Source organism: Pristiophorus japonicus, chromosome 1 (assembly GCF_044704955.1).
Source record: "Pristiophorus japonicus isolate sPriJap1 chromosome 1, sPriJap1.hap1, whole genome shotgun sequence".
In the NCBI taxonomy this organism is placed as follows: domain Eukaryota; kingdom Metazoa; phylum Chordata; class Chondrichthyes; family Pristiophoridae; genus Pristiophorus; species Pristiophorus japonicus.
The window spans coordinates 465325818-465349957 of NC_091977.1; positions in this window are offsets into that span (position 1 = coordinate 465325818).

Sequence of the window (24140 nt, forward strand, 5' to 3'; positions counted from 1 at the left end):
ACGAATATTTTTCAAGAACACTTTTTCAATCTTCTGCACGATAACAATCCTGAGTACCCACAAAAGCATTTAGCCAAGCCAGGAGGCTAGCAATTCAATGTAATCCTTGCCAGAGAAACCACATTCCTCCTTTACTAAAACCGTAGCATGCAAATAGAGGCATACTCATGGTGGGTCTGGAGTTGGCCTAATCACCAGATACCAAATTAGAAAGCTTCAGATTACTGTGGCCAATATTGGTCACTTAGCACCTCCATATACTGTTATTTTAACGCAGGCATTGACCCTAGCATCTTTTTTAAAATAACAAAGGAATATAAGAACATAATAAGAACATAAGAATTAGGAACAGGAGTAGGCCATCTAGCCCCTCGAGCCTGCTCCGCCATTCTAAAAGATCATGGCTGATCTGGCCGTGGACTCAGCTCCACTTACCCGCCCGCTCCCCATACTCCTTAATTCCCTTATTGGTTAAAAATGTATCTATCTGTGATTTGAATACATTCAATGAGCTAGCCTCAACAGCCTAAAACGGCACCAGAAAAAAAACGCGCTATTCTCGAGCGCTTTGCAGCTCCTTGTCTGTTTGGCGCGGCGCCCAGGGGGGCGGAGCCTACACTCGCGCCGATTTTGTAAGTGGGAGGGGGCGGGTACTATTTAAATTAGTTTTTTTCCTGCCGGCAACGCTGCGCGTGCGCGTTGGAGCGTTCGCGCATGCTCAATGTGAAAAAAAACATTGGCACTCGGCCATTTTTGTAGTTCTTTGTAGCTGTTTAATTTTTGAACATTTTTTAATAAAATCACATTGCCATCAGTACATCAGCACTGAGGCTACCCTTCTCACTGTCTCCTTTCCCTCCCTCCCCTCCGCGGCAACAAACGGCTGTCTTCTTCCCCTCCCTCCCCTCCGCGGCAACAAGCCGCTGTCTCCTTCCCCTCCCTCCCCTCCACAACAACAACCCGCTGTCTCCTTCCCCTCCCTCCCCTCCGCGGCAACAAACCGCTGTCTCCTTCCCCTCCCTCCCCTCCACAACAACAACCCGCTGTCTCCTTCCCCTCCCTCCCCTCCGCGGCAACAAACCGCTGTCTCCTTCCCCTCCCTCCCCTCCACAACAACAAACCGCTTTCTCCTCCTGCCCCCCTCCCGCTCAGCAGCACGAACGGCTTTCTCCCCCCCCACCCCACCCTCCCGCTCAGCGGCAACGAACGGCTACAGAATTCTCCATGGCTGAAGCACTTTCACACAGGTAGGAAGATGGTTTATTTAATCTTTTCTTTGCTTATAAATGTTTATTCAGGTTGGATTTATTTGTATAATATTTGTAGGAGTATAAATAAGGATTTATTGTAGAATTTAATGACTTCCCTTCCCCCCCCCCCCCCCCCACCTCGTTCTGGACACCTAATTTGTAACCTGCGCCTGATTTTTTAATGTGTAGAACAGGTTTTTTCAGTTCTACAAAAATCTTCACTTGCTCCATTCTACTTTAGTTTGGAGAACGTTTTCACTGTGGAAACTTTCAAATCAGGCGTCAGTGGCCGGACACGCCCCCTTTTGAAGAAAAAATTCTGTTCCAAAGTAGAACTGTTCTACCTGACTAGAACTGCAGAAAAAAAAATGTGGAGAATTGCAATTTCTAAGATAGTCCGTTCTCCAGCAGTTGCTCCTAAAAATCAGGCGCAAATCATGTGGAAACTTGGGCTCTATGATACTACCTTGTCAATTTGTTTATGCTATGCTCTTTTCTCGTTTGTGCATAAGAAGCAATAAGAGCGGGGGATGCAGCCGTTACAGCTTTCTGGGGCAGTGAAATCCATGTATTAATATGTAACGTCTCTCGGTAATGTGTGCGCTTATGTTCTAATAAGCTCTGTAATAAGCTCAAATGTGCTTTTAAGGTCAACCAGAGACGCTGGTGGAGGTCACACCTGGACCTACACCTATGAGTAGTGAGGAGGAACAGGAGGAGGAGGAGTAGGAGGAGGAGCATAACACCACCACCACTGAACCAGAGGAGGAGGAGGAGGAGGAGCAACAACTTACCGAGGGGGATGAACCTGCAGTCATCTCAATTGAGAAAGAAGAGGCACCGGGACCAAGCAGCGTGCAGCAGGCAACGCTAAGGCGCAGTATATTGCGCATGCCAACCCCACGGAGGCCGGGTCAGTGAGGTCTGCATTCGCCTCCCACAGACGATCAGTTGGAGGGCTTGGTCTCCCTGTGGTCGGAGATGGTCGTGATAGGTCGCGAGCTTCTCCAGTGTTTTACTCAGTTTACGTGTGACTTTTCACAGGTGTCTGCTGTGCAAGTCGAGTTACTGGAGGTAGCATGGCAGATATTGGAAGAGATGCGTGAGCAGGCCGCCGCCACCAATGCCCTGTGGCATGCGCTGTTGGCTGGGCACGCGCTGCACCCCAAGGTGTCGTGTTATGTCGGAGTATTACTCCGAGTACTCAAGCGAGTACGGAGGCACCATTTCCTCCTGACTCGGAAGATGATCCGACAGCTTCGTCTTCCACTCCAACAATGTTGCGTGTAGCTATGTGGCTTTTGTTGTAACGCTTCTCAGCTTCCATCTGGAGATTACGCAGGGGGGCTATATCCTTTATCCCCCAGCATCCAATCATGACCTTCTGGCTGATTGACAAACAGGTCAAGGATAGCACTCTCATGCAGGATGTGCGCATCATGGATGCTGCCAGGAAATGTAGCATTTACTGCCATGATTATTTGGTCATGGTCGACAACAAGCTGCACATTCAGGGAGTGGAATCCCTTTCTATTACAAAACTCCTCTGGGTTCTGTAAAGGGACTTTTAGGGCAATATGCTTGCAGCCTATAGCTCCCTGCTGCTTGGAAAAGTTTGCTATTCTCAAGAAACCCAAAGCCCTCCCGATCTGTGCCTCCCTAATATAAGTATAAATGTGAGTGGATCTATCTGTAAAAGACCCTTAAATAACTCACAATTTATAAGCTCGAGTTTTTTAGCTGTCTCCTCCTTTCCTCTGAAATTCAAAATGGCGTCCGTAGTGCCCAGTTCTTTGAGGAAGGCCTAGGAAAAGCAACTATTCTCCAGCGATGTTGTCGGTGAGCGATCAGCCCGGCGATGTGCCGAAAGTTATACTGGACGATGTACGGGCGATCACCTCAGCGATCAGCTCGGCGATGTGAGCCGAAAGTTGGGAGAATAATTTTCTGGTGATGTTCCAGACTGAATTTCCACTTTTTGTCAAAATGGGCGATAGCAGGCTGTTTTGGGCGATATATTGGCGATGTTCCAGCGATATGAAATGGAAAGTCTAGCCCATAGAGTACAAAAGTAAGGAAGTTATGCTAAATTTTTATAAAACACTGGTTAGGCCCTAGCTGGAGTATTGTGGCCAATTCAAGGCATCTTAGGACAGATGTCAAGGCCTTGCAGATTTACAAGAATGGTGCCAGGGGTGCAGGATTTCAAGATATGTTAGACTGGAGTAAGGTATACAGTGGCGCTCCCCAAGGTTCAATATAGGACCAGTGCTATTTTTGATATACATTAATGACTTGGACTTGAGATTGCAGGGCACAATTACATAATTTGCACATGACAGAAAACTTGAAAGTGTCGTAAACTGTTAGGCAGATAGTAATAGAATTCAAGAAGACATATATAACATGGTGGAATTTACGGACACATAGAAACATAGAAACATAGAAATTTACAACGCAGAAGGAGGCCTTTCCGGCCCATCATGTCCCCGCCGGCCGACAAAGAGTCATGTGGCCTTTGGTCAGCAGCCCTAAAGGTCACATATAAACTTATGAACAATGACAGAAAGGTAAAGAGCACCCAGCCCAACCAATCATAGAAACATAGAAACATAGAAAATAGGTGCAGGAGCAGGCCATTCAGCCCTTCTAGCCTGCACCGCCATTCAACGAGTTCATGGCTGAACATGAAACTTCAGTACCCACTTCCTGCTTTCACGCCATACCCCTTGATCCCCCGAGTAGTAAGGACTTCATCTAACTCCCTTTTGAATATATTTAGTAAATTGGCCTCAACTACTTCCTGTGGTAGAGAATTCCACAGGTTCACCACTCTCTGGGTGAAGAGGTTTCTCCTTATCTCGGTCCTAAATGGCTTACCCCTTATCCTTAGACTGTGACCCCTGGTTCTGGACTTCCCCAACATTGGGAACATTCTTCCTGCATCCAACCTGTCCAAACCCGTCAGAATTTTAAACGTTTCTATGAGGTCCCCTATCACTCTTCTGAACTCCAGTGAATACAAGCCCAGTTGATTCAGTCTTTCTTGATAGGTCAGTCCCACCATCCCGGGAATCAGTCTGGTGAATCTTCGCTGCACTCCCTCAACAGCAAGTATGTCCTTCCTCAAGTTAGGAGACCAAAACTGTACACAATACTCCAGGTGTGGCCTCACCAAGGCCCTGTACAACTGTAGCAACACCTCCTTGCCCCTGTACTCAAATCCCCTCGCTATGAAGGCCAACATGCCATTTGCTTTCTTAACCGCCTGCTGTACCTGCATGCCAACCTTCAATGACTGATGTACCATGACACCCAGGTCTCGTTGCACCTTCCCTTTTCCTAATCTGTCACCATTCAGATAATAGTCTGTCTCTCTGTTTTTACCACCAAAGTGGATAACCTCACATTTATCCACATTATACTTCATCTGCCACGCATTTGCCCACTCACCTAACCTATCCAAGTCACTCTGTAGCCTCATAGCATCCTCCTCACAGCTCACACTGCCACCCAACTTAGTGTCATCCGCAAATTTGGAGATACTACATTTAATCCCCTCGTCTAAATCATTAATGTACAATGTAAACAGCTGGGGCCCCAGCACAGAACCCTGCGGTACCCCACTAGTCACTGCCTGCCATTCCGAAAAGTACCCATTTACTCCTACTCTTTGCTTCCTGTCTGACAACCAGTTCTCAATCCACGTCAGCACACTACCCCCAATCCCATGTGCTTTAACTTTGCACATTAATCTCCTGTGTGGGACCTTGTCGAAAGCCTTCTGAAAGTCCAAATATACCACATCAACTGGTACTCCTTTGTCCACTTTATTGGAATCATCCTCAAAAAATTCCAGAAGATTTGTCAAGCATGATCTCCCTTTTACAAATCCATGCTGACTTGGACCTATCATGTCACCATTTTCCAAATGCGCTGCTATGACATCCTTAATAATTGATTCCATCATTTTACCCACTACTGAGGTCAGGCTGACCGGTCTATAATTCCCTGCTTTCTCTCTCCCTCCTTTTTTAAAAAGTGGGGTTACATTGGCTACCCTCCACTCGATAGGAACTGATCCAGAGTCAATGGAATGTTGGAAAATGACTGTCAATGCATCCGCTATTTCCAAGGCCACCTCCTTAAGTACTCTGGGATGCAGTCCATCAGGCCCTGGGGATTTATCGGCCTTCAATCCCATCAATTTCCCCAACACAATTTCCCGACTAATAAAGATTTCCCTCAGTTCCTCCTCCTTAATAGACCCTCTGACCACTTTTATATCCGGAAGGTTGTTTGTGTCCTCCTTAGTGAATACTGAACCAAAGTACTTGTTCAATTGGTCTGCCATTTCTTTGTTCCCCGTTATGACTTCCCCTGATTCTGACTGCAGGGGACCTACGTTTGTCTTTACTAACCTCTTTCTCTTTACATACCTATAGAAACTTTTGCAATCCGCCTTAATGTTCCCTGCAAGCTTCTTCTCGTACTCCATTTTCTCTACCCTAATCAAACCCTTTGTCCTCCTCTGCTGAGTTCTAAATTTCTCCCAGTCCCCAGGTTCGCTGCTATTTCTGGCCAATTTGTATGCCACTTCCTTGGCTTTAATACTATCCCTGATTTCCCTAGATAGCCACGGTTGAGCCACCTTCCCTTTTTTATTTTTACGCCAGACAGGAATGTACAATTGTTGTAATTCATCCATGCGTTCTCTAAATGTCTGCCATTGCCCATCCACAGTCAACCCCTTAAGTATCATTAGCCAATCTATCTTAGCCAATTCATGCCTCATACCTTCAAAGTTACCCTTCTTTAAGTTCTGGACCATGGTCTCTGAATTAACTGTTTCATTCTCCATCCTAATGCAGAATTCCACCATATTATGGTCACTCTTCCCCAAGGGGCCTCGCACAATGAGATTGCTAATTAATCCTCTCTCATTACACAACACCCAGTCTAAGATGGCCTCCCCCCTAGTTGGTTCCTCGACATATTGGTCTAGAAAACCATCCCTTATGCATTCCAGGAAATCCTCCTCCACCGTATTGCTTCCAGTTTGGCTAGCCCAATCTATGTGCATATTAAAGTCACCCATTATAACTGCTGCACCTTTATTGCATGCACTCCTAATTTCCTGTTTGATGCCCTCCCCACAACTGCGACACCCCTTATACTAAAACATTCACCATTCCACCCCAACCAGAGCCATGTGATCTCCTGGGAGAGGCAAAAAACAGATAAAAACCCAACCAACATGGCAGATGAAATTCAAAGCAGAGAACCGAGAAGTGATACATTTTCGTAGAAAGAATGTGGAGAGACCGTACACACGAAATGTACAATTCTAAAGGGAGTGCAAGAGCAGAGAGACCTGCAGGTGCTTGTGCACAAATCTTTGAAGCTGGCAGGACATATTAAAAAAGCAGCTAATAAAGCAAATGAGATCCTGGGTTTTATAAATAGAGGCACAGAGTAAAAAAGCCAGGAAGATATGCTAAACCTATATAAAAAACTAGTTCAGCCCGTTTAAAAAAGAAATTGTTCCTGGGATGCAGACATCGCTGGCAAGGCCAGCATTTATTGTCCATCCCTAATTGCCCTTGGTGGTGATTAGCCGCCTCCTTGAACTGCTGCAGTCCATGTCGTGAAGGTACTTCCACAGTGCTGTTAGGGAGGGAGTTCCAGGATTTTGACCCAGCGACAATGAAGGAACAACAATATATTTCCAAGTCAAGATGATGTGTGACTTGGAGAGGAACTTGGAGGTGGTGGTGGTTAAGTCCTTACTCTACAGCATGAAACCCCACGAGGCACATTCTGAGGACAAGGTCACTCTGTGACCTGCTCTCTTTATTTACAGGACTCCAAAGATGATGACCCTGCGTGGGACCTCCCTTTTTATACCTGTGTGATCAGATAAGGAGTGTCTCACACAAGTTCACCCCTTGTGGTCAAGGTGTACATCTAGGTTGAGTGTATAGAGTAATACAGTGGTGTTACATTGTGGTTACATACATGACATCACCTTCCCCCCCCCAAAGTCTTATTGGGATCATAGGTTTAGTCTTTCAGGTGGTCTACGCTCCCTCGTGGAGCGCCGCAGTTGGGGCTCTGGATGTTGGACACTGACGTGAGTGTCTGTCACCTGTGGTGATTCCGGCCTGTCCGGGCTGACCGCAGCGACTGTGCATTCTTCTGATTCCTCTTGTTGCTCGTTCACTGGCGGTGTTGTGAAATCCATCTCATGGTCTCCTTCAGGTTCCTCCGTGTCGGTGCTGAACCTTTTTTTAATTTGATCCAGATGCTTATGGCATATCTGACCATTGTTGAGTTATACCACGATGAACCTATTCCCCTCTTTGTCAATTACAGTGCCCTCAAGCCATTTGGGCCACATGGCGTGATTGAGGATGATTACAGGATCATTTATTTCAATACATCTCCCCCTCGAATTACGGTCATGGTACTCGTTTTGTGACTGCCGCTTGCCCTCAACTATGTCGGTCAGGACTGGGTGAATGAGGGACAACCGAGTTTTGAGTGTCCGTTTCATTAGTAGCTCGGCGGGCGGGACCCCCGTGAGCGAGTGCAGTCGGGATCTATAGGCCAGCAGGAGGCGCAACAGGCGGCATTGTAGGGAGGGCCCTTGGATCCTGAGCATTCCTTGCTTAATGATTTGGACTGCACGTTCCGCCTGGCCATTGGAGGCCGGCTTGAACGGCGCAGTCCTGACATAGCTGATGCCATTGCCCGACATAAACTCTAGGAATTCGTAGCTTGTGAAACATGGGCCGTAATCACTAACCAGTATGTCCAGCAAGCCATGGGTTGCAAAGATCGCACGTGGTGGATGACGTGCATGAATTCAGAATGATGCACTCAATCCATTTCAAGTATGCATCCACCACAATAAAACATAGAAAATAGGTGCAGGAGTAGGCCATTCGGCCCTTCGAGCCTGCACAAAGGAACATCTTACCCATGAACGGGCCCGCTTGGACACCATGGCCTGGTGGGCCAGGGCCACGGGCTGAGCGAGGCCTCCCTGGGGGCATCGAACATAAGAACATAAGAACATAAGAATTAGGAACAGGAGTAGGCCATCTAGTCCCTCGAGCCTGCTCCGCCATTCAACATGGCTGATCTGGCCGTGGACTCAGCTCCACTTACCCGCCCGCTCCCATAACCCTTAATTCCCTTATTGGTTAAAAATCTATCTATCTGGGATTTGAATACATTCAATGAGCTCGCCTCAACAGCTTCCTTGGGCAGAGAATTCCATAGATTCACAACCCTCTGGGAGAAGAAATTCCTTCTCAACTCGGTTTTAAATTGGCTCCCCCGTATTTTGAGGCTGTGCCCCCTAGTTCTAGTCTCCCCGGCCAGTGGAAACAACCTCTCTGCCTCTATCTTGTCTATCACTTTCATTATTTTAAATGTTTCTATAAGATCACCCCTCATCCTTCTGAACTCCAACGAGTAAAGACCCAGTCTACTCAATCTATCATCATAAGGTAAACCCCTCATCTCCGGAATCAGCCGAGTGAATCGTCTCTGTACCCCCTCCAAAGCTAGTATATCCTTCCTTAAGAAAGGTGACCAAAACTGCACGCAGTACTCCAGGTGCGGTCTCACCAATACCCTGTACAGTTGCAGCAGGACCTCCCTGCTTTTGTACTCCATCCCTCTCGCAATGAAGGCCAACATTACATTCGCCTTCCTGATTACCTGCTGCAGCTGCAAACTAACTTTTTGGGATTCATGCACAAGGACCCCCAGGTCCCTCTGTACTGTAGCATATTGTAATTTCTCCCCATTCAAATAATATTCCCTTTTACTGTTTTTTTTTCAAGGTGGATGACCTCACATTTTCCGACATTGTATTCCATCTGCCAAACCTTAGCACATTCGCTTAACCTATCTAAATCTCTTTGCAGCCTCTCTGTGTCCTCTACACAATCCGCTTTCCCACTCATCTTTGTGTCATCTGCAAATTTTGTTATACTACACTCTGTCCCCTCTTCCAGGTCATCTATGTATATTGTAAACAGTTGTGGTCCCAGCACCGATCCCTGTGGCACACCACTAACCACCGATTGCCAACCTGAAAAGGACCCATTTATCCCGACTCTCTGCTTTTTGTTAGTTAGCCAATTCTCCATCCACGCTAATACATTTCCTCTGACTCCGCGTAACTTTATCTTCTGCAGTAACCTTTTGTGTGGCACCTTATCGAATGCCTTTTGGAAATCCAAATACACCACATCCATCGGTACACCTCTATCCACCATGCTCGTTATATCCTCAAAGAATTCCAGTAAATTAGTTAAACATGATTTCCCAGCTGGGCACACGACATGCACCTGCGAACACAGTGTTCCAGGTCTGAATCAATTCCAGACCACCCAAACGTGTGACCGGGCAATGGCCTTCATCAGCACAATGCCTGGGTGCTCGCTGTGGAGTTCCCTGATGAATGCCTCCCTGCCCTTCTGGGGCATAACTACCCAGCTGCTCCATAGTAGGCAGTTGGCTTAGATGGAGAGCTCATCCATCCGTCTGTGGAACGGTCTGACCTCCTCAGGGCATGCTCCGTGTGTGGGCGCCCAATCCCCAGTCAGGACACATTTCTTAATCAGGGATAGGAGGGGATCTCTGTTTGTCCAGATTTTGATCTGGCGGGCTGTGATGGGGGAGCCTGCGCTGTCAAAGGCATCGACAGCCATGACCATCTCGGCGCTTTGCTCCGCTGCCCCCTCAGTGGTGGCCAGTGGAAGCCTGCTGAGCGCGTCAGCGCAATTTTCAGTGCCGGGCCAGTGCCGGATGGAGTAGTCATAAGCAGCCAACATAAGAGCCCATCGCTGTATGCGAGCTGATGCGTTGGCATTGATAGCCTTGCTGTCTGACAACAGGGATGTTAATGGCTTGTGGTCCGTCTCTAATTCAAACTTCCTACCAAAGAGGTACCGATGCATTTTTTTTACACCATAGACACATGCAAGCGCTTCCTTCTCGACCATCCCATCTCCCCGTCCTGCTTGAGTGAGCGACCTGGAGGCATAAGCCACAGGTTGTAGTTGACCCTCAGCATTGCCCTGCTGCAACACGCACCCAACCCCATAGGACGATGCATCACATGTCTGAACCAATTTTTTACAGGGGTCGTACAGGGTCAACAACTTTTTTGAACAAAGTAGGTTTCACGCCCGATCAAAAGCCCGTTCCTGACAGTCCCTCCAAAACCAATCACAATCCTTACGCAGGAGCATGTGTTGCGGCTCCAACAACATGCTCAAGTTCAGCAGAAAGTTTCCGAAATAGATCAACAGTCCCAGGAATGAACGCAACTCCGATGTGTTGCAGAGCCTGGGTGCTCAGTGAATCGCCTCTATTTTGGATTCGGTGGGCCAAATCCCATCTGCAGGAACCCTCCTGCCCAGAAACTCAACCTCAGGATCTAAGGACACACATTTAGACTTCTTGAGTCGCAGGCCTACCTAGTCCCGTCAGCGTAGCACCTCCTCCAGGTTGTGGAGGTGTTCCTCGGTGTCTCGACCCATGATGAGGATGTCATCCTGGAATACAATCATTCCAGGAATGGATTTGAGCAGGCTTTCCATGTTTCATTGAAAAATTGCGGCCGCTGATCGAATGCCAAATGAGCACCTGTTATAAACTAACAGTCCCTTGTGCGTGATGATGGTGGTCAGTAGTTTAGATTCATCGGCCAGTTCCTGGGTCAGAAAGGCTGAAGTGAGGTCCAACTTGGTGAACAGCTTGCCGCCTGCCAGCGTGGCGAAGAGGTCCTCCGCTCTCGGGAGCGAATATTGATCTTGTAGGGACATCCGATTGATGATGGCCTTGTAATCACCGCAGATCCTGACAGAACCATCCTCTTTTAGGACGGGAACGATGGGGCTCACCCAGTCGCTGAATTCAATAGACGAGATGATGCCCTCTCTCAACAGCCGGTCCAATTCGCTCTCGATCTTTTCCCGCATCACATACGGCACCGCTCTGGCTTTGTGGTCCACTGGCCTGGCGTCTGGGGTGATGTGTATCACTACTTTAGTGCCATTGAAAGTCCCGATGCCAGGTTGGAATAGTGAATCGAGTTGTTGTAGGACTTGTGAGCACGAACTTCGCTCCACAGATGACATTGCGTGAACATCCCCCCATTTCCAGTTCACCGCGGCTAACCAGCTCCTCCCCAACAGTGCGGGACCATTGCCCGGGACAATCCAGAGTGGCAACCGATTCACTAACCCATTGTGTGTGACAGCCAACATTGCACTGCCTAGCACCGGAATGATTTATTTAGTGTAAGTCCGTAATTGTGTCTCGATATGTGCTAATTTGGGTCTACTGGCTTTAAGTGGCCATAGCTTCTCAAATTGCTGAACTCGCATGAGTGACTGGCTGGCCCCAGTGTCCAGCTCCATGCATACAGGAATACCGTTTAATAAAACCTTCATCATCATTGGTGGCGTTCTGGTGTATGAACTGTGAATATTCATCACATGGACCCGCTGAACTTCGGCATCCATCAATTTGCCCCAAAAGTCATCCTGCCTCAAAGAACCCTCTTCTGTTCCATCCACCTCACGTATTAGTCTGGTTGCAGACTCTCTGCACATTTGATCTAAATGGCTACTGAGATTGCAGTTCTGGCAGACAAACTGTTGAAATCTGCAAGATCTAGCTGAGTGTTTTCCCTCACACCTCCAGCATGAGTTAAAGTTTCCATTGTTGGGAACAAAGGGACTATGGCCCGGCATTCCGCGCTGACTGTCCCTTTGACTGCTCTTAAGTACCCTATTAGTGGGTGTCAATGGCCCCATCCCGGGCCACATTGCCCACTGTGATGGCGTGAATGTTCGTTCAGCCTGCCATTGTCTCTGTCGAAGTCCTACTCTGGGGTCTATTGCTGCCTGGGGAATGTCGGACTGCCCCTGCCTGCCTGCGGGGCTCTGAGTCACATTGATGATGTTGACTCCCTGATCCATCGCCACGTTAGAGGCAGAATTGCGCGCGTATATTATTTTCATCTCTTCCTCCCCCGCCATGAAAGTTTGAGCCATCAACTGCGTCTCTTCCAAGGTCAAATCCTTGGTCTCAATTAATTTTCGGAAAATTCCCGCATGACTGATGCCCTCGATAAAGAAGTCCCTTCGCATCTCCCCCCTGCAGGCGTCTGTGAACTTACAGAGACTGGCCAAACGCTGGAGGTCCGCTACGAAGCTCTGTCCTTCACGACGTCGGTGGGTGTAGAATCTGTGTCGAGCCATATGTATGCTACTCGCCGGTTTGAGGTGCTCCCAGATCAATTTGGTAAGTTCTCCAAAGGTTTTGTCCACTGGCTTTTCGGGTGCTAGTAAGGTCTTCATGAGCGCGTAAGTCTTTGGTCCGCAGCTGGTCAAAAGATGAGCCCTTCGCTTGTCGGCCACTTTCATTGCAAAGCTTTGCTGAAGCCCCTCGACAAAATCATCCCAGTCTTCCCCAACACAGTACCGTTCCTCTGTGCTACCGGTGGCTATTCTCGTGAATTCCCGTTTCTCGTCGCCAATGTAAAGTCCTTACTCTACTGCATGAAACCACACGAGGCACATTCTGGGGACGAGGTCACTCTGTGACCTGCTCTCTTTATTTACAGGACTCCAAAGACGATGACCCTGCGTGGGACCTCCCTTTTTATACCTGTGTGATCAGGTAAGGAGTGTCTCCCACAAGTTCACCCCTTGTGGTCAAGGTGTGCATCTAGGTTGAGTGTATACAGTAATACAGTGGTGTTACATTGTGGTTACATACATGACAGTGGTCCCAATAGCCTGCTGCCCTTGCCCTTCTAGGCGGTAGATGTTGCAGGTTTGGGAGGTGCTGCTGAAGAAGCCTTGGCGAGTTGCTGCAGTGCATCTTGTAGAAAGTATACACTGCAACCACTCTGTGATGGTGGTGGAGGTAGTGAATTTTTACAGTGGTGGGTAGGGTGTCAATCAAGCGGACCGCTTTGTCCTGGATGCTGTCGAGCTTCTTGAGTGTTGTTGGAGCTGCACTTTTCCTGGCAAGTGAAGAGTTTTCCATCACTGCTGATTTGTGTTTTGTGGATGGTGGAAAGGCTTTGGGGAGTCAGGAGGTGAGTCACTCGACACAGACTACCCAGCCTCTAACCGGCTCTTGTAGCCACAATATATATGTGGCTGGACCAGTTAAGTTTCTGGTTAATGGTGACCTCCAGAATATTAAAGGTGGGTGAATTCAGTGAAGGTAATCTCATTGTATGTCAAGAGGCAGTGGTTAGACTCTCGCTTGTTGGAGGTGGTCATTGCCTGACAATTGTGTGAACGAATGTTACTTGCCACTTATCAGCCCAAGCCTGAATGTCGTCCAGATCTTGCTGCATGTGCGAATTTTGGCAGGAATTTCCCGGCGTGTCAACGTGTGGGACCAGTGGCGGGTCGGGTGGGAAAGTGTTTTTTTATTTGACAGCGGGTTGGGAATCCGCTGTCAACCTGCTGCAACGTGTCTTTCCCAATGTCACATCTATCAGCGCTGAACAGACCCGACTGGCAGCAGTAGGCAAATCTACTTAACAGACCCATAACAGGCTTATTGCACTTACTTTTAACTTTAACTTCATGGTGACGAGAACCATGCTGTTCGGGCACCACATCGGTCAAACTAAGGTGAGAGTTCAGTGGCCATCACTCTAGCTGATTACTTGACAGCTTCAAATGTACAGTAAGAGCTCCCACCTGACAGATCATCACTTTCCTCAGCCACAAGCTGTTTCTCAGTCCATTTCCAGCACAGATTCTTCAGGCTTTCCACTTTCCACTCTCACCTTATTGGAAGAACTCTCTGACCATTAACAGAATGCTTTTGTCATATTTACTTGATCTGCCATCTATTCCATCAACACGGGTGCCCTTTATCCTGTCTCAGCTTGGTCCTCAGAATCAGCCCCAATACCAGCAGCACCAAGCACACCAGCAGCACCAACACCAACCTACTCCGCATTCACTTGATGCTGCACAGAGCAGAGCGCATCAGCACCTGAACACTGCCTGGGAGGCTAGGGATGGCCTCACCATGGCCACATTTACTTCACTTGGTGCTGTACACCCTGGCTGCCACATGATGCACCAGGTTGGCACCACCCCACACCAACATTATAAAGCAACCCTACAATTTCCAAGCCATTCCTTTCACAGTCACCACCATTGCAGAGGTACTGTTATATCTCACTGCAGCTCACTAAGGTTCACACATATCTGTCCAAGAACGGAAAGTGTTGAAAATAAAGGTTTTAATGTTTGACACCACATTAACAGAAACTTTATATGAACATTGGATAAAGCATCCAAGTGGCTACCATTGTGTATTGTTAGTTAGTTCGATTGCATTAGAATGAGAGTGAGTGTGAGGGGTGGCTAGTGAGATGGTAATGTAGATGGAGAAAGAGGGATGAGTGGAGGTGAAATGTAAGTTGGCGTGAGTAAGGATGTGCAGGGGTAGGGTAGGGAAGGCAAGGTGATGGGGATGTGATGAGAGGCACAGGAGGATGAAGGTGAGTGTGGCATTGTATTAATATTTCATGATCTAATGAGATCATTGAAAGGTTTACGCTACTGCAGCCTGGTCCTCCTGACGACACCCCTGCTTATGACCTCCTGTGCAATGTGCAACCAGGCTGTGTTGGTCTGCTGGGAGCTCTCTTCCGCTCACGGGAAGGGAAGAGATCCTCCGTGTGTGCTGTGACTCCCACGATAAGCAGATGGAGTGATGCATGGGAGAGCCTGCGTGCAGCCCTGCACCTCTGTGCAGTGCTTGTCAGTATTTGCAGCAACTCAATGTTGTAGAACACGGACAGCACAACTGTTAAATGTAAGGTGTCCATGGTCTCTTTAAGGAAACCGGCTGACGACACATCATAAATGACATCATCAGACCCGCTTCCTCTAATTGGACAGGAAAACGCACTGGAGGACTTAACAAGCTCGATCAACGTAAATTCATTTTAGGCAGCAGGATGGAGCTAGCAGAATGCTGTGACCCACCACCTACATCGCCCGCACTGGACCCGCCGAGGTGAGCAAAATCCCGGCCATTGTATCCAATTCTGGGCACCTGACTTTAGGAAGGAGACATCTCTGGAGACAGTACAGAAGAGATTTACTAGAGTTGTTCCAGGGATGAAGGATTACAGTTACATGGACAGACTATAGAAGCTGGGATTGTTCTCCTTGGAGCAGGGAAGATGAAGAGATTGACAGAGGTGTTAAAAACCATGAAAGATTAAATGAGAGTAAATAAAGATAAACTGTCGATAAAGAGTGGGCATAGATTAAAGATAATTGGTAAAATAACAAGAGACGACAAAAAGACAAACTTTTTTATGTAAGGAGTGGTTAGAATTTAGAATGCACAGCCTGATAGGGTGGTGGATATAGATTCAATAGTAGCCTTCAAAAGGGAATTGGATAAATATTTGAAGTTGAAATATTTGTGGGGATATGGGGAAAGAGCGGGGGAGTGGGACTAACTGTTTTGCTCTTCGAAAGAGCTGCCGCAGATTCGATGGGCCAAATGGCCTCCTTCTGTGCTGCACCGTATTATGATTCTATGATTATATGTGAAGAGATTAGAGAGGCTGGGAATGTTCTTCTTAGAACATAGAAGGTTAATGGGAGATTTAGAAACATAGAAACATAGAAACATAGAAAATAGGTGCAGGAGTAGGCCATTCGGCCCTTCTAGCCTGCACCGCCATTCAATGAGTTCATGGCTGAACATGCAACTTCAGTACCCCATTCCTGCTTTCTCACCATACCCCTTGAGCCCCCTAGTAGTAAGGACTTCATCTAACTCCTTTTTGAATATATTTAGTGAATTGGCCTCAACAACTTTCTGTGGTAGAGAATTCCACAGGTTCACCACTCTCTGGGTGAAGAAATTCCTCCTCATCTCGGTCCTAAATGGCTTACCCCTTATCCTTAGACTGTGTCTCCTGGTTCTGGACTTCCCCAACATTGGGAACATTCTTCCTGCATCTAACCTGTCATACCCCGTCAGAATTTTAAATGTTTCTATGAGGTCCCCTCTCATTCTTCTGAACTCCAGTGAATACAAGCCCAGTTGATCCAGTCTTTCTTGATAGGTCAGTCCCACCATCCCGGGAATCAGTCTGGTGAACCTTCGCTGCACTCCCTCAATAGCAAGAATGTCCTTCCTCAGGTTAGGCGACCAAAACTGTACACAATACTCCAGGTGTGGCCTCACCAAGGCCATGTACAACTGTAGTAACACCTCCCTGCCCCTGTACTCAAATCCCCTCGCTATGAAGGCCAACATGCCATTTGCTTTCTTAACCGCCTGCTGTACCTGCATGCCAACCTTCAATGACTGATGTACCATGACACCCAGGTCTCTTTGCACCTCCCCTTTTCCTAATCTGTCACCATTCAGATAATAGTCTGTCTCTCTGTTTTTACCACCAAAGTGGATAACCTCACATTTATCCACATTATACTTCATCTGCCATGCATTTTCCCACTCACCTAACCTATCCAAGTCGCTCTGCAACCTCATAGCATCCTCCTCGCAGCTCACACTGCCACCCAACTTAGTGTCATCCGCAAATTTGGAGATACTACATTTAATCCCCTCATCTAAATCATTAATGTACAGTGTAAACAGCTGGGGCCCCAGCACAGAACCTTGCGGTACCCCACTAGTCACTGCCTGCCATTCTGAAAAGTACCCATTTACTCCTACTCTTTGCTTCCTGTCTGACAACCAGTTCTCAATCCATGTCAGCACACTACCCCCAATACCATGTGCTTTAACTTTGCACATTAATCTCTTGTGTGGGACCTTGTCGAAAGCCTTCTGAAAGTCCAAATATACCACATCAACTGGTTCTCCCTTGTCCACTCTACTGGAAACATCCTCAAAAAATTCCAGAAGATTTGTCAAGCATGATTTCCCTTTCACAAATCCATGCTGACTTGGACCTATCATGTCACCTCTTTCCAAATGCGCTGCTATGACATCCTTAATAATTGATTCCATCATTTTACCCACTACCGATGTCAGGCTGACTGGTCTATAATTCCCTGTTATCTCTCTCCCTCCTTTTTTAAAAAGTGGGATTACATTGGCTACCCTCCACTCCATAGGAACTGATCCAGAGTCAATGGAATGTTGGAAAATGACTGTCAATGCATCCACTATTTCCAAGGCCACCTCCTTAAGTACTCTGGGATGCAGTCCATCAGGCCCTGGGGATTTATCGGCCTTCAATCCCATCAATTTCCCCAACACAATTTCCCGACTAATAAGGATTTCCCTCAGTTCCTCATCCTTACTAGACCCTCCGCCCCCTTTTATATCCGGAAGGTTGTTTGTGTCCTCCTTAGTGAATACCGAACCAAAGTACTTGTTCAATTGGTCCGCCATTTCTTTGTTCCCCGTTATGACTTCCCCTGATTCTGACTGCAGGGGACCTACGTTTGTCTTGACTAACCTTTTTCTCTTTACATATCTATAGAAACTTTTGCAATCCGTCTTAATGTTCCCTGCAAGCTTCTTCTCGTACTCCATTTTCCCTGCCCTAATCAAACCCTTTGTCCTCCTCTGCTGAGTTCTGAATCTCTCCCAGTCCCCAGGTTCGCTGCTATTTCTGGCCAATTTGTATGCCACTTCTTTGGCTTTAATACTATCCCTGATTTCCCTTGATAGCCACGGTTGAGCCACCTTCCCTTTTTTATTTTTACGCCAGACAGGAATGTACAATTGTTGTCGTTCATCCATGCGGTCACTAAATGTCTGCCATTGCCCATCCACAGTCAACCCCTTAAGTATCATTCGCCAATCTATCCTAGCCAATTCATGCCTCATACCTTCAAAGTTACCCTTCTTTAAGTTCTGGACCATGGTCTCTGAATTAACTGTTTCATTCTCCATCCTAATGCAGAATTCCACCATATTATGGTCACTCTTCCCCAAGGGGCCTCGCACAACGAGATTGCTAATTAATCCTCTCTCATTACACAACACCCAGTCTAAGATGGCCTCCCCCCTAGTTGGTTCCTCGACATATTGGTCTAGAAAACCATCCCTTATGCACTCCATTTGATAGACATGTTCAAAATCATGAAAGGTTTTGATAGAGTAAATAAGGAGAAACTGGCAGAAGGCTGAATTTAGGGAGCGAGGAGTTAAATTAAAAAGTAGGACTTCAAAAATAGTAATCTCAGATTGCTACCAGTGCTACATGCTAGTCAGAGTAGGAATTGCAGGATAGCTAAGATGAATACGTGGCTTGAAGACTGGTGCAGGAGGGAGGGATTCAAATTCCTGGGACATTGGAACTGGTTCTGGGGGAGGTGGGACCAGTACAAACTGGTCCCACCTCCCCCAGTCTGCACCTGGGTAGGACTGGAACCAATGTCCGAGGGGGAGGGTTTGCTAGTGCTGTTGGGGAGGGGTTAAACTAATATGGCAGGGGGATGGTAACCTATGCAGGGAGACAGAGGGAAGCAGAATGGGGACAGAAGCAAAAGATAGAAAGAAGAAAAGTAAAAATGGAGGGCAGAGAAACTCAAGGCAAAAATCAAAAAGGGCCACATTACAGCAAAATTCTGAAGGGGCAAAGTATGTTAAAAAGACAAGCCTGAAGGCTTTGTGCCTCAATGCGAGGAATATTCGTAATAAGATGGACGAATTAACTGCGCAGGCAGCTATTAATGAATATGATCTAATTGGCATTAAGGAGACATGGCTCCAGGGTGACCAAGGCTGGGAACTCAACATCCAGAGGTATTCAACATTCAGGAAGGATAGACAGAAAGGAAAAGGAGGTGGGGGTAGCGTTACTGGTTAAAGAGGAAATAAGGAAGGACATTAGCTTGGATGATGTGGAATCTGTATGGGTAGAGCTGCGGAACACCAAAAGGCAGAAAACACTAGTGGGAGTTGTGTACATACCACCAAACAGTAGCAGTGAGGTTGGGGCAGCATCAAACAAGAAATTAGGGATGCATGTAATAAAGGTACAGCAGATATCATGGTACCGACTTTAATCTACACATAGATTGGGCTAACCAAACCAGTAGCAATACAGTGGAGGAGGATTTCCTGGAGTGCATTAGGGATGATTTTCTAGACCAATATGTCGAGGAACCAACCAGAGGACTGGCCATCCTAGACTGGGTGATGTGTAATGAGAAAGGACTAATTAACAATCTTGTTGTGCGAGGCCCCTTGGGGAAGAGTGACCATAATATGGTAGAATTCTTTATTAAGATGGAGAGTGACACAGTTAATTCAGAAACTAGGGTCCTGAACTTAAGGAAAGCTAACTTCGATGGTATGAGATGTGAATTGGTTAGAATAGACTGGTGAATGATACTTAAAGGGTTGACGGTGGATAGGCAATGGCAAACATTTAAAGATCACATGGATGAACATCAACAATTGTACATCCATGTCTGGAGTAAAAATAAAACGGGGAAGGTGGCTCAATCGTGGCTAAAAGGGAAATTAAGGATTGTGTTAAATCCAAGGAAGAGGCATTTAAATTGGCCAGAAAAAGCAGCAAACCTGAGGAATGTGAGAAATTTAGAATTCAGCAGAGAAGGACAAAGGGTTTAATTAGGAGGGGGAAAATAGAGTATGAGAGGAAGCTTGCTGGGAACATAAAAACTGACTGCAAAAGCTTCTATAGATAAGTGAAGAGAAAAAGATTGGTGAAGACAAACGTAGGTCCCTTGCAGTCAGAATCAGGTGAATTTATAGTGTGGTTGCTGAGGCGTGAGTCCGGGGATTAGCAGAGGCCTGTAAAGGTCGCGAGAGGCAGCGGGAATTCGTGGTCGCTGAGGCGTGAGTCCAGGGATCGGCAGAGGCCTACAAAGGCTGCGAGAGGCAGCTAGAGTTCATGGTCGCTGAGGCATGAGTCCGAGGATCGGCAGAGGCCTATAAAGGCCGCGAGAGGCAGCTGGAGTTCATGGTCGCTGAGGCGAGAGTCCGGGGATCGGCAGAGGCCTATAAAGGCCGCGAGAGGCAGCGGGAGTTCGTGGTCACTGAGGCATGAGTCCAGGGATCGGCAGAGGCCTATAAAGGCTGTGAGAGGCAGCTAGAGTTCGTGGTCACTTGAGGCGTGAGTCCAGGGATCGGCAGAGGCCTACAAAGGCTGCGAGAGGCAGCTAGAGTTCGTGGTCACTGAGGCGTGAGTCCAGGGATCGGCAGAGGCCTATAAAGGCGTGCTTGTGCAGCTACAGGGAGAAGGCAAAAAAGAAGTCGAAAGAAAACGAAAGGTGACGTCACAGCCAAGGGGGTAAATGATTGGCTGGTGATTGGTGAGTAGCTTTTCTTTTTCTTTTCTCTATCAGTAAGTAACATTCAACATTGTTGTTGCCAATTTAAGTTTATCCAAGGGTTAATCATGGCAGGAGAGTTTGGACATGTGTTATGCTCCTCCTGTACTATGTGGGAAGTCAGGGATGCTACCGGTGTCCCTGATGGCTACGTGTGCGGGAAGTGTATCCGCCTGCAGATCGTCACGGACCGCATTGCGGCACTGGAGCTGCGGGTGGATTCACTCTGGAGCATCCACGATGCTGAGAATGACGTGAATAGCACGTTTAGCGAGTTGGTCTCACCGCAGGTAAAGGGTACACAGCCAGATAGTAAATGGGTAACCAACAGGAGGAGCAGTGGAAAGAAGGTAGTACAGTGGTGCTATGTGGTCATCGCCCTGCAATACAGATACAGCGCTTTGGGTACTGTGGAGGGAGATGACTCATCAGGGGAGGGCAGCAGCAGCCAAGTTTATGGCACCGTGGGTGGCTCTGCTGCACAGGAGGGCAGTAAAAAGAGTGGGAGAGCTATAGTGATAGGGGATTCAATTGTAAGGGGAATAGATAGACGTTTCTGCGGCCGCAACGAAGACTCCAGGCTGGTATGTTGCCTCCCTGGTGCAAGGGTCAAGGATGTCTCGGAGCGGGTGCAGGGCATTCTGAAAAGGGAGGGTGAACAGCCAGTTGTCATGGTCCACATAAGTACCAAAGATATAGGTAAAAAACGGGATGAGGTCCTACGAGACGAATTTAGGGAGCTAGAAGCTAAATTAAAAAGTAGGATCTCAAAAGTAGGATCTCAGGATTGCTACCAGTGCCACGTGCTAGTCAGAGTAGGAATTGCAGGATAGATCAGCTGAATGCGTGAGGAGTGATGCAAAAGGGAGGGATTCAAATTCCTGGGGCATTGGAACCGGTTCTGGGGGAGGTGGGACCAGTACAAACCGGACGGTCTGCACCTGGGCAGGACCGGAACCAATGTCCCAGGGGAAGTGTTTGCTGGTGCTGTTGGGGACGAGTTAAACTAATATGTCAGGGGGACGGGAACCAATGCAGGGAGACAGAGGGAAATAAAAGGGAGACAGAGGCAAAAGATAGAAAGGAGAATAGTAAAAGTGGAGGGCAGGGAATCCAAAGGCAAAAAACGAAAAGGACCTTATTACAGCAAAATTCAAAAGGGGCAAGGTGTGTTAAAAAGACAAGCCTGAAGGCTCTGTGCCTCAATGCGAAGAGTATTCGGAATAAGGTGGATGAATTAACTGCGCAGATAGCAGTTAATGGATGTGATGTAATTGGCATCACAGAGACATGGCTCCAGGGTGTCCAAGGCTGGGAACTCAACATCCATGGGTATTCAACATTTAGGAAGGATAGACAGAGAGGAAAAGGAGGCGGGGTGGCGTTGCTGGTTAAAGAGAGAATTAATGCAATAGTAAGGAAGGACATTGGCTTGGATGATGTGGAATCAGTATGGGTGGAGCTGCGGAATACCAAAGGGCAGAAAACGCTGGTGGGAGTTGTGCACAGGCCACCAAACAGTAGTAGTGAGATTGGTGACAGCATCAAACAAGAAATAAGGAATGTGTGCAATAAAGGTACAGCAGTTATCATGGGCGACTTTAATCTACATATTGATTGGACTAACCAAACTGGTAGCAATGCGGTAGAGGAGGATTTCCTGGAATGTATTAGGGATGGTTTTCTTGACCAATATGTCGAGGAACCAACTAGAGAGCTGGCCATCCAAGACTGAGTGATGTGTAATGAGAAGGGTCTAATTAGCAATCCTATTGTGTGAGGCCCCTTGGGGAAGAGTGACCATAATATGGTAGAATTCTTCATTAAGATGGAGAGTGACACAGTTAATTCAGAAACTAGCGTCCTAAACTTAAAGAAAGCTAAATTCGACGGCATGAATTGGCTAGAATAGACTGGCAAATGAGACTTAAAGGGTTGATGGTGGATAGGCAATGGCAAACATTTAAAGATCACATGGATGAACTTCCACAGTTGTACATCCCTGCCTGGAGTAAAAATAAAACAGGGAAGGTGGCTCAACCGTGGCTAATAAGGTAAATTAAGGATAGTGTTAGATCCAAGGAAGAGGCATATAAATTGACCAGAAAAAGCAGCAAACCTGAGGACTGGGAGAAATTTAGAATTCAGCAGAGGAGGACAAACCGTTTAATTAGGAGGGGGAAAATAGAGTATGAGAGGAAGCTTGCCGGGAACATAAAAACTGACTGCAAAAGCTTCTATAGATATGTGAAGAGAAAAAGATTGGTGAAGACAAACGTAGGACCCTTGCAGTTGGACCAACGTGAATTAATAATGGGGAACAAAGAAATGGCAGACCACTTGAACAAATACTTTGTTTCACGAAGGAAGATACAAATAACTTCCGCATGTACTAGGGGACCGAGGGTCGAGTGAGAATCAGGAACTGAGGGAAATCCTTATTAGTCGGGAAATTGTGTTAGGGAAATTGATGGGATTGAAGGCTGATAAATCCCCAGGGCCTGATAGGCTGCATCCCAGAGTATTTAAGGAAGTATCCCTAGAAATAGTGGATGCATAGATGATCATTTTCCAACAGTCGGTCGACTCGGGATCAGTTCCTATGGACTGGAGGGTAGCTAATGTAACACCACTTTTTAAGAAAGGAGGGAGAGAGAAAATGGTTAATTATAGACCGGTTAGCCTGACATCAGTAGTGGGGAAAATGTTGGAATCAATTATTAAAGATGAAAAAGCAGCGCATTTGGAAAGCAGTGACACAATCGGTCCAAGTCAGCATGGATTTATGAAAGGGAAATCATGCTTGACAAATCTTCTAGAATTTTTTGAGGATGTAACTTGTAGAGTGGACAAGGGAGAACCAGTGGATGTGGTGTATTTCGAGTTTCAAAAGGCTTTTGACAACGTCCCACACAAGAGATTGGTGTGCAAAATTAAAGCACATGGTATTGGGGGTAATGTATTGACGTGGATAAAGAACTGGTTGGCAGACAGGAAGCAGAAGGTCGGGATAAACGGTTCCTTTTCAGAATAGCAGGCAGTGACTAGTGGAGTGCCGCAGGGCTCAGTGCTGGGATCCCAGCTATTTGCAATATATATCAATGATTTTGATGAAGGAATTGAGTTTAATATCTCCAAGTTTGCAGATGACACTAAGCTAGGTGGCGGTGTGAGCTGTGAGGAGGATGCTAAGAGGCTGCAGAGTTACTTGGACAGGTTAGCTGAGTGGGCAAATGTATGGCAGAGGCAGTATAATGTGGATAAATGTGAGGTTATCCACTTTGGGGGCAAAAACACGAAGGCAGAATATTATCTGAATGGCGGCAGATTAGGAAAATGGGAGGTGCAACGAGATCTGGGTGTCATGGTACATCAATCATTGAAAGTTGGCATACAGGTACAGCAGGCGGTGAAGAAGGCAAATGGTATGTTGGCCTTCATAGCTAGGGGATTTGAATATAGGAACAGGGAGGTCTTACTGCAGTTGTACAGGACCTTGGTGAGGCCTCAC